This window comes from Episyrphus balteatus, chromosome 2 (genome assembly GCF_945859705.1).
Source record: "Episyrphus balteatus chromosome 2, idEpiBalt1.1, whole genome shotgun sequence".
Taxonomy (NCBI): Eukaryota; Metazoa; Arthropoda; class Insecta; order Diptera; family Syrphidae; genus Episyrphus; species Episyrphus balteatus.
This window is the reverse complement of record NC_079135.1, coordinates 13,103,177-13,115,041: the sequence shown is the minus strand read 5'-3', so window position 1 is coordinate 13,115,041 and position 11,865 is coordinate 13,103,177. Positions and strand designations below refer to the sequence as shown.

The 11,865-nt window shown below is 29.4% G+C and overlaps 1 protein-coding gene across 2 annotated transcripts in view; it reads left to right on the top strand.

Annotated features, from left to right (window-relative positions):
• Positions 1–2,413: 2,413 nt before the first annotated feature.
• Positions 2,414–11,865, top strand: part of LOC129912173 (rab GTPase-binding effector protein 1) — a 71,910-nt gene continuing 62,458 nt past the window's right edge. The window contains exon 1 of one of the 2 annotated variants that reach the window (XM_055990315.1): positions 2,414–3,014. The gene's annotated coding sequence lies outside the window, so the exon portion shown is untranslated. The remainder of the gene's footprint in view (positions 3,015–11,865) is intronic. The other variant, XM_055990313.1, reaches the window with a different exon arrangement.

Below are 11,865 nucleotides of genomic sequence, written 5' to 3'. Positions count from 1 at the left end.
TTTTCCAGAAATTTTCTTATCGAACCTAATGCATTTGGGTTCACTAAGCCTAAATCACACTGGTTGCTTTCTACGAGCTCTATTTTTTTAGACATTTTAATTTTTCACATTTTTGGGGTAATTTCATACTATTTTTTTAGATTTCATTATTACAAGTGTTTTAAAAAAGTTTTGTTGGAAAAACTTGTTTCGAATGTAATGTATTTCGGTTCAGTAAGTAAAATAAAAATACAAAAAAAAAAATTGTATGAATTTCTATGAATTTTCATGTATGAATAATTTAAAAACTAAAGCTGCTAGAAAAAAACAAATGTAATTTTTGGAATCAGCACCCTAAACTTAGTAAGAAATGATAAAAAACGGTCTGGAAAATTTTTGTGTGTTGGGCAGTGTAATTAAAGGTGATGAAGGTTGCTTTTATTCTCAAAATTTATTTTAATCGGAGAAAAAATTACTTTCAACTCAAAAGGGAAATCATTTTATTTTAAATCTAAATTTAGTGTTTAATGTACCTTGTTCTTACATTGTTCAGATAAAAAAGTATACATATTTCATGTCATTTTAAAACAAAACCAGTAGGTACCTACAAATCGAACTAAAAAAAATAAAGACAAAATTTTGAAAATCATATTTTAAAAAACATCAATTTTTCCAGTTGATTTCAATTTTTACCGTTTTTAAGATTTTGTTTGTGTACAATTTTTAGCATCAGACGCCAAATTTTCTTCCATATGCACTAAAATTTATTGCGAGATGTGAACTTAGCTTAAGTTACAAACTAAATAAGTTTATCAGATTTAATTTTTACTTGCGAGGAACAGATTAAAACCAATGTAAAATCAATTGGAAGAATTGTTGATTTTAATACAACGCGATTACAACCTTATATAATTTTTTTAATTAGATTCCTACGAACTTTGAGTCCGAAGGACCATAATTTTGATAAGGAAATTAAAGAAAACAGGAACTAATGATTTTGAATAGAAGACCTGAAAACTAGATTTTTGGAGCTTTCAAATTATTTTCTTAAATCTTTACTAAGGCTATTAAATAAAGCCTTTTAAAAATCACTTAAGAAATTTGATGTTTCCCTATGTGGTTTCCAACATTCTAATTGCTTATCAAAAATGGTCAATTTCATCTAAAGCAAAGATTTTTTTTTATAAAATTTGCCCTTCAAATGTTGAATTAGTATCAATTTTTTGTCATTTTATGTTAAGCTATTCGTCATGGGCTGTCTTTCACCCACTTTTTTGATTAGGATTTTTTTTTTTTTCAAAAATCGAGATTCAAGTCTAGGTACTCAAAACATACTCGTAAAAATCTACATTTCCACAAAAATTTATCAAAATTCAAAATTAGTTAGAGATAGAATTAACCAAAAAATTAGTTTTTGACATTTTTTACTCAAAAATATCTCATAAATGGTCTGAACAAAGTCGCTAAAAAAAAAAAAAATGCAAATTCTGTTTTTTTTTTTTTTTAATTGTTTTAGGTATATGTATGTTTTTGACATATATTTATTTTTAAATTCGAAAACATAAAGTGGACTTTCGAACAACATCATAAACATAACAGTTAAATATAAGGACCATCAGATCTGAGAGCCGAAAATTGTCTGCCTATTACCTAAAACGAGTGACGAGTGAATTCTAAACTATTTTTTGTCATTAAATTCCATTATGAAAATAAATACATAGCTAAATTCAGTAATAATTTCAGGCAATGTACAATAATTGTACCTACAAATGTAGGTAGGTATGTACCTATATTTAAAAAAAAATTTCTAAATAATAGTTTTCAAAGCTTTTTTTTGCATGTTAGGCCGTGTGTGAATTGCGTTAAATAGTTAACACCGTGTAAAATTTTTGCCACTATTGAGGTGAATAAAAAATTTTTAGCTGTTAAAAATTTATTGGGCTCTGGGACCTTGTTAAATTCGAGTTAAATTTTTTTTGCAGTTGGTTTTGTTTAGTTTTTTTTTTGTATTAAAAAGGCAGAAAAGAGGCAGAGAAAAATATTAAACAATAAGCCATACAGCTGAAATTTTTTTGTTCACCTCAACCGGGTCAAAAATTTTACACGGTGTTAACGCAATTTACACACGGTCTTAATTGAGCTTCAAATATTTGAAATCCTTTCTATTTCACTGCCAGTTTCAAAGAAATTTTTTTTATTGAATATTGCTTGTGGAGTTGTAAATAAAAAAGTGATTGTTTCAAATTCTTGGTATCAAAATTCCAGCATCGCTAAAATAAAAGGATATGTATACAAATTCCTTCAAAGTTAAATAAAACGCCCTCTAGTATTGAAAATACTCAGAAATTTGAATAGGTTCAAGCTTTTCCAAGCTTAAATTGTACTTTGTTGCATTTCTATACAAAAAAAAGTTTGTTGATGTCGTCGTTGTCCCAACAAAATACACACTTTCTTCTTCAGTTAACGCGAAAATCCTTCAAGATGTCAGTGACAACTCGAATTTAGTGTTCATTTCGTCAATTTATTATGTAATTATTCGTGCTGCCATAAAACAAATCAAACTGCCACGTATAGACAATAAATACGGCAAATCTAAAATAAAAGAAAATCGTTTGTGTTAATGAGTTTTTTCTCTTCGAATTCTAGTGCATATTATAGATTGTTATTCGCTTTTTCCTTTGAATGCTCCTTTTTTAAAAGGACTATTCACTAACACTCATCTAAAAACATTGATTTCAAGTGTCCTTGTGTACGTACCAACCGGTGTTTTTTCGCTTTCTCTTTGTCAGTGTGTGTGTATTTGGCCATTTTGTGTTCTATATTTTATCATCAGTGCCGTTGTGTAAAATTCATAATAAAAGCTCAATATTGTGTTCATTTCTGTGTGTATTTGTGTCATGTAAAAGCTTATAGTCTTTAGTGTATCCTTTCGTATAGAATTAAAAACATAAATAAACACTTAATTTGCAAAACAATTTTGACATTAAAAACATACTCAAAAAAAAAATGGCATAAAAACCAAAAGAGCCATCAAGGTAAGTCTTGTTAAAAATTTGTTTATGTTTAGCCTTTTATTAAACATTTTCATGGATAAATGATTCACTGCTCCACCTTTGTGCTTCGACGAACATCAAAGCTTTTATTACCTACATTTTTTTTTTAATGACAAATTAAACGCACATTTTTTATTAATTCTTTTTGAAAATTGCGCTATTATTTATTATTTTTTATTAATTTGTTATTGTTGTTGTCGGTATTGGACAACAACAATCGAAAATATGTTAACAATTAACTTCTTGGGAGGTGTGTTGAACGAGGTCAAGGATTGTTTTGAATATTACTTCGCAGGCGTTTGGTTTATTGTGGTTGTGAACGTGAAGTCAATATTATGATACGAGTAAAAGTTACAAGTTGTGTATATCAACACATAAATCATTACAAGTTGTGATAAAATTATGTCAAAGCCTTTTTCAAAAAAAAAGCTTCTACAATGTTGATGTTTTTTGTGAAAAAGTGTTTTTGTTACTTTATTACTAAATAAAAAGTTTAAATAAAATCGACGAAATTTATATAAAAATGTGATATGTATTAATATTATCATGAACTCCTTAAAATTAAGTAAAGTTACTTTCTTTTAGAATGATTAATTTCGAACCCCGCACATTTTCAAATGAAAAACGTAAAGAAAAACTTCCGAAATGTTCATGTTGGGAAATTCGGCACTAAATTTTTTTTTATAAATGAGTTAAAGGTAGCTTATTTTATTGGTATTAAAATGTTTTTGGTCAAACAAAATTTCTAATTTTAGCTGCAACAATATTTGGGAATCTATTGGGAGACGATCTGAAGCTTAAATTTGTTGGATATCTACGATTAAAATTTTTAATTTTATAAAAAATTAAAATATGAGTTTTTTTGAGTTGTAAATAATGTTGCATTCGATTAATCAATGTAATTAATCAACACCCCATCCAAAATCATCAGAGACCGAATATGAGGTACAAAATAATACCTATAAGTTATAATAGAAACACTGAGGGAAAAGCTACCATAAAACAATGTGAAATCAATGAAAACCACATTTTTTTTAACTATTATTCGGAATGATTTTGCGTTGAAGATGAAAATTTAAAAATCAACATGGAAGAAAGGTTAATTTTTGATGGTTTCGTATCTTAAAGACTGTTTTCGAAAATTTATTAAATTTTTAATTTAAAATATGGGCATTTTCATATGAAAAAGTGGAGACAAATTGTGAACAAATTATGGAAGTATGCAAACGATAAGAAAAGAACCCTCTTGTTATAGGTGCTAAAAATTTGGTTATAACCTAATAAATGATCCACAATCAATTTAGTTGTATAAACTTGTGAACTTCAGAAGAATTCCTAAAAGAGGAAAAAACAAACCCACAATAAACAAGATTGATTTCAAAGTGACTGTGACGATGACAATATGTATCTTCTTATGATTGCTTTTTTTAAAGTTGAAAAATTTGGGTTTTATCAGTGAATTTGAAAAGATTTTATGAAATCTATCTATCTAATGCTCAGGATAAACAAATTGTTTTACTTGGGCCAAAAAACTATTTGATGCCTAAAAATTTGTCCCTTTGGTCGAATTTTAACTTTTTAAGAGGAAAAAATGCAAATAAGTATAGGTAACTCAAATTTTGATCTATCTGCGGGTAACGCAGTTGTTTTTTTATACAAATATTGATGCCGCAGATCATCCGTCTCATGATATAAAGAAGAATTTCTCGTATGCTGCGTTTTGCTTGAACATTGTTGGTGAAGTAATTAATTACCAAAGTTGTGTTCCCCAGCAATAAATAAAATCTTAGCTACCCTGCGTTACCATGTGACACTAAGTTACTGTAGTTTCGATTTGTTGTAACTCTTTTAATAAATTATACATATTGGTCAGGGCGGGGCGGGGCGTCGGAATGAGCTAGAGCAAATAATAGTTTCAAAGTCACTGAAAGAGGTGCGAGTGTTTGTTGCGTGACCACTGAATAACCGCTTTTGTGAGATAAGTATATGTTATTGAATGTTATTCATATATAGAGTTTTTATGCTAACAGTTTTGACAGTGATAACAATTTTGCAGTTTGTTTTTGAAATTTAGCTAATACTTTTGATATAATTAGATATTTACAACTGCGTTACTCCTCCACTACGTTACCATAAAGAATATATTGATAAAGCCGTTGTTTTAGATCTTATTTTAAAATCAAATATTAAATTCATTGTCAAAAAATGATATATATTGTTCTTTGCTTTTATAAGGTTTGACATTAAACTACATTATACTATACCTAAAAAATGAGAGAGTAATGATGTAAATTATTGAGAATATTTTTAATTCTAGAGTATTAGCACAAATTGAATAAGTTTGGATGTTTTTAACTCTGAAATTTGCAGAAAATATTTTTTTTTTGTTTTGTCTTCAGAATATATTTCTACTAACAATATACATATACAAATAAATCATTATTCATTAAGTTTTTCCTAACAAAAGCCGCAAACAAAAAGAAGTTCCAAAATATTTCAAACCTCCAAAACAAAACTAAAGCTAACAAAAATCCTAATCAAAACATACGATGATCGCATATCAATCAAAAATTTATTCGAAATCCAAATAAGAAACACAAATTATGTTTATACGCAAAATAATTATCTCAAGGTCTATACCTGCCACCCGATTTGTCAGTTCATAAACCTCCTTTTTTTGAACCGGAAGTGTGCGTATAGCTTTATATGATTCTATAAAGATCTCTTTCTCAATCTTTCTTCCCTCTACCCCCTTAACTTTAGTCACCAAATTAGCTAAAAAAAAAAAAAAAAGAAGATCATAATAAGCATTTAGCACTTATCTGCCACATTCATCTTCCATTCATCTTTGAGATTCTTAAAAAATATTTTATCTCCATCACAATACAATACGACGGATGTTGAACATCACATAACCTTTAGGCCTGGAATACATTGGAACACACATATTATAACCGAACATGAAACCGAAACCAAAAAAAAAAAAACCAATTCGAACTGAAATAAACTGCCACAAGTGTAAAAATCTATAGAAATTCAAATTTTCATTCATAAAAACAGACAAAACCTCCATGACTTCCATTGATAAGCAAGCAACAGAAAGAGGCTGAAAGCGGCAAAAAAAGCGAACGAAAAAAAAAATAGCGATTGTCATAATGGATGTTGGTATTTCCGCCTCTTCAACCCTCGGGCGTAGTATTTTGTATAATATTTTTGTTTGATCATTTTTTTTGTTGTTCCTTTGCTTTCCAGCTAAGTGTTATCAGTGTTTTGCGTGTAAAATGCGCAGTTAGTTTTTGTATCTTTGAAATTGATACCATGTACATTATAATTTAGGGTTTTTTTTTGTTAGTTTTGATTGAAAATGATGACAAGCTACAGCGACGACAAAAGCGGAAACTGTCATCGCACTCACATATGCGACAGAGATATCATGTGTGTACTGAGCTGATGCGTTTCCATGAAATGCGTTCACAGTGTACTTCTTTTGGCACCTAATCATGGCGGCGTGTTAGCTGTTAGTTATTAGAGGTGGTGTTACTTTGTAGGCGTATTTCCTATTCCACCCCTTGAAAATGCATTAACAGATTACTTGTACTCACACTTCACACCGAGCATCAGATTCAAATGCCAAATTGTTTTTTGTCAGCTGTGTGGAGGCAGAGGCATGTTGTATCTCGAAGCGGTCTTGTCCTTTTAGTCATCAAAGAAAATTCTCCGACATAATTTTCACTTTTAATTCAGACAGACAGAGCGACAGAGACATCATATAACATTGCATGTCTGTATAGCGTGTCAGAATGTTAAGCTTTATTGCCCAAAAAGATTGTCAGACGAATGGACAACAACTATTCACCGAGTCGACGACTGATGTCGTACAGAAGATGATCCAAGAACCGAGAGAAGACTGTGAATATGTTTGCTTGTTAATTGCAAAAGTAGTTCATTTCACTCTTCGCAGAGACTTCAGAAAAAAGTGATGATGAAGATGATCAAAGTGTGAAGCTTGTTCACACATATCACACGAATCATACGAATGTTACTCGCACTTACAACATCGCATCGTGACTTTGAGTAAATGGAAGATGATGATTATTTTTTGTTTGTTTTTAGTTGTTTTTAATTTAAATTTTATGACATGTGTCACATGGCTGAAAGTTTTTTTTTTTGGACTTTGGACCATCTTCGTGTATTGGATTTTTTAGTGAATGGAAATTGGCGAAGAGAAATCTCTGGGGTAGATACGGAAAATAATAAATAAATATGCAGAATGTGTGTGCCAATGTGCGAATACACAACAATTTAAACAATTTTCCGCTGTCTACTTGCTGGTGATGATTCATTTGTTGTTTTTAATTTTGTGTTGTTTAAGAGGACAAGGTTTTTGTTGTGTGTGAGTTTTTGGTTTGTTTGTTGAATAATTTTGTTTTATTTATTTTTGTGAATTGTTATTTTGTTTCTGTTTTTTTTTTTGTTTTTTTTTTTGTTATTGTTGATAAATCTAAACAAAAGTTAATTATTTGTTAAATGAATAAGATGTTTTTAATTGCAAAATTTGTTTGTCGACCATGAGCGTATAGCTTTTATGTGAAATTGATTGAAACCAGAAGTAATCAAAATTAATTACTTATGCGTCTTTAATGTTAATGTATCGAAAATTGAAATAGAGATTTAAGAACATGCAGAGGAAAAAATGATGTAAAGGTCATCAAAGGCAATTGTAAGAGCGTCAGAAAAAATTTGAAAAACTGTCGTTTGCTTACATTTTCATAATGTTTTGGTATTTTTTGTGAAAAACACTTAAAAGTAATACCGTCATTCTAAAATCTTTTTTTTGAAGTGATAACGTCTTATAAATCGATGAATCATGGCAGCCATTTTCTCCCGTTCCATTCTCGCACTTTCGCAGTGCGGCAAAAATTTAAATTCAAAATTAAAAAAAAAAAAAACTATTAGAGATACAAAAATCTTCTATAGCTTATTTGAAAGATAATAACCTAAAGCTTAATCCAAATGAAGGATTTTTAAAAATTCCGTCATTTAATAGGGTAAACAGGGGTAAAACGGAAAGATGAAGTTTGGGCTAAAATCTAAACGCAAAATCGCAGAGAGTTGATTTTTCTTTGCTATAGATAGATGAGACTAACTTAAGAATAACTGCATTTAAGAGAAAATCTAAAAAAAATTTGAAACTAAGTTATAACGTTTTGTTTGGACGTTGTACACGTGTTGGGGCTATGACAAAATGATGATTTTGGGTAGGGGAAATTTTTTTTGACAATTCTAAAGGTGCCAGGTGAAAGATGAGGGGAAAAAAAAGTAGACGTCTGATACGAATTTTTTTCCAACACTCTGCGTTTCGAAATATGAATTTTTGAAAAATACCTTGTTTTTTAGGGGTATTTTTTTGGATAGTTTTTAATTTTTAGCTTTTCGTAGCACGACTAAATGTGTGCGAAGTTTCAATCATTTTCGTAAACACAATTTTGAGATAACGGTTAAATAAAATTTTAGAATTCAACAGGTTATAACTTTTGACCAAGAGCAGATAGAAATTTTATTAAACTTTAATGAGCATCCTGATACAATTACCTTTCATTTGGTATATCACACATAACGGTAGACTAACTACAAGCTACACAATGTTAAATAAAGAATCTTGCGAAAAATCTGAAAACACCAGTGGAGATCTGTTGGCCCCCTAACTGCCACCAGTGTGGGAAGTACCGTAATCTCAGTCTGGAAATTCGACATGGTTGACTTTAAAAAATTCTAACTTGTCTTGTATTCATCTTTGAAATGAAATTGATACGTATTATAGGTTGTCAAATAAAAAAATTGATTCCATAGCGTGAGAACATAAAAATAAATGTTTTTTTTTTTGGTTTTTTTAATGAAATTTGATCGAGTTCAAAAAATTCTAGCCCTTTTTGTAGATGTCTCATAGACCTGATCGATATATATATTTTGAGCTAAGACAATAAGCTTTCAGATGGTATAAAATTTTGTATAGGTTGTTAGGGAACAAAATGGAATTAATGACGTGAGAAGATAAAAATTCATGTTTTTTTTTGCTTTTTTTGATGAAAATGATTGTTTTCAATAAATTATTTTTATTCTTAAGAAGAAATACTTGGCTTTTAAATTGCATAATTTTTTTTTGTAAGCTTTTAAAATAAAAAAAAATTAATATAATGAGAAAATAAAAAAGGTATTTCTTTTTTAGCTTTTTCTTGTAAATTATGATTGTTTGAAATAAATAAACACTTCAATTGACTTATTTAAAAAAAAAAGCACACAACCTGTTTTCTAACGATGTTATCACGTAAAATCATCGTCCGTAAACCGGCTTTACAGTCAACCTCTTTTATTGATGATGATAATGATTTGAGGAAAGTCTTAATTCTTTGTCGCCGGGTACAAAGGGGTTAAGTCATAAATGATAGTTTGCCAGGAAATTCGAAGTTGAGCTAATCGATGAAGAGTTGTTCTAAATTTATGTTTTTGATACCAAATAAAAGAGAAAAAAGAGGTTATTCTTATTTTATCGAAACCCGAAAAGTGCAATTTTGTGACTTAACCCCTTTGTACCCGGCGGCAAAGAATTTATCGAAAAAAGTAAACGCTTCAATTGACTCATTTTAAACAAAAGCACACAACCTGTTTTCTGACGACGTTATCACGTAGAATCATTGTCCGTAAACCGGCATTACAGACAACCTCTTTTTTTATCAAAATTGAAAGAATATTTGCAAAAATAATTTAAAGGAAATCAAATTTTTGTAATTGACTGATAGAAGTTTTTCAATCGTTTTGAGTCCCTAAGCAAAATACAAATGAAAAATTTACTATCACCATCATCACCTTGCCACTCAAATTTTAGTTTTGTCGATCATTTCACTTGATTAGAAATATAGAGACCGTTAGTTAAATTTGACCAATTAACTAAGTAATAAATTAAAATTTTATGACGTATCTATGCCAACTTCAAACCCCCTTTTTCCCACACAGTAAATACCATTTCCGAACGACTTGATTAACCGATTGGCTTAGTTTCAGATCGACTTTTTACTGAAAAAATCCAATGATGGACCAATCGAGCAGATGCGATATTTGAATTTCCGTGAAAATATTGATTTCACTAAAATTGCTCGTAATTTGCATTCTACCGGAGTGATGTATAATTTATTTCCAGAGAAAAGACTTGTGATTTAACTTAAGAAACCCATTGATTTAACCTTAAAGCTATCATAAAGCAAAGTTAATTTTATTATAATTTGAACCTCAAATTTTCACCCACTGAGAAAATTTGATCTTTAACAACACAACAAAGTAATGACATTTTTAGTCTACATTTCTTTTGCATTTTTATATTATCTAATTAATTGAGGCTTATTTCTCTTCTTTTTTTCTGTAGTATGTTAGGTTCAACATAAAACATACCAACGACATAATAAAGTCAATGTTCTTTAATTAAAAATACATTAATTTAGCCTTAGGACAAAAATATCCAAGTTTTCCATTTAAAATTTTCTTTAAACAAAAATTGCATTTGTAATGAAATTCTTCGATTTCATCATCTTATGAAATCCATATATAACATACATATAACAAATCAATGTAACTACTTTTTGTCTCTCTCTCTTAATAAATTTTCATTTCTGCAAAATAAAAAGTATCATCATACTCTTCTTCCATCCCTGATTTAATTTCTTATACTTCGTTTATTCAACCTGTTTCCCTACCGCAATAACTCAATCTATTAAAATCAGCAAAAGTAAATAGAAAAAAAAAATTAAATAAAACATCTAAATATACACAAGATTCATTTCGTTCGAATCAAAATCAGTTCAACGAGAAGACAACAAAAATATTCTACAATAAAATTTTATTTTTTTATTAAAACGCAAAACTATGCCCTAGAAAGTATAATAGTAGTTAATTAAAGGCGCAGAAAGATTTGTTAGCTTTCATACAGCGAGTACTTGAAGTATGAACACAATGCTTTTGCGATGCGCGGCGCGGTTTGTCTCTATCATCAATAGGAACAAGTATCTATACGACAAACAGTTTGTTTTTTTTTTTTTTTTATGATTTCCCAGTTTACTCTTGTACGAGTATTGTATTATGATGACTGATAGTGTGTAAGGCCTTATTTTTTTTTTATTTCAATCTAATACTTAAAGTATTATCGTTCTGTGTATAACTTTCAACCCTCTTCCTTTCGCGCCCTTAATAATAATTGTGTAACAAGTTACATTTGGTTTGGTTTTTTTTTTTTTTATTTAATGAAAAAGATACGTCCGTCTACGTTTTATTTTATTTTTATTGGATTAAGTTGATATACATTTTGGTTTTCTACTTGTAACTATTATCAGGCAAAAGGCGGAATAATCTCATTCAGAAAGCTCCTCGAATAAAAAAAAAAAAAAAAAATACTACGTCAAACTAACACACATTAATATAGTTAGCACTCTGTCGGGTTAATAGACGATTTCAAGGCCATGCCACTCATAAAATATAAACAATCTAGAAAGCCGACTAAAACCTCATAAGAGCGACAACGACGACTACAACGAACGACGACGTTCACAATATTCATCACGCAGTAGGCACAAACTATATTGAATGTGTATATTCATTTAGAACTAAAGAATTGGAAACTCGAAACGACTCAGTGTGACCAAAGGCTTTGTAAAGACTTGATAAAGGAAGAAACTTTCATAACTTTTATTTTTCCAGAAAAAGTTTTTAAAATTATAGCTCAGTTGAAGGCTGTGAAACCCATTTATTTTGGAAATATCGACCATCTTGGATTTTGAATATAAAATCT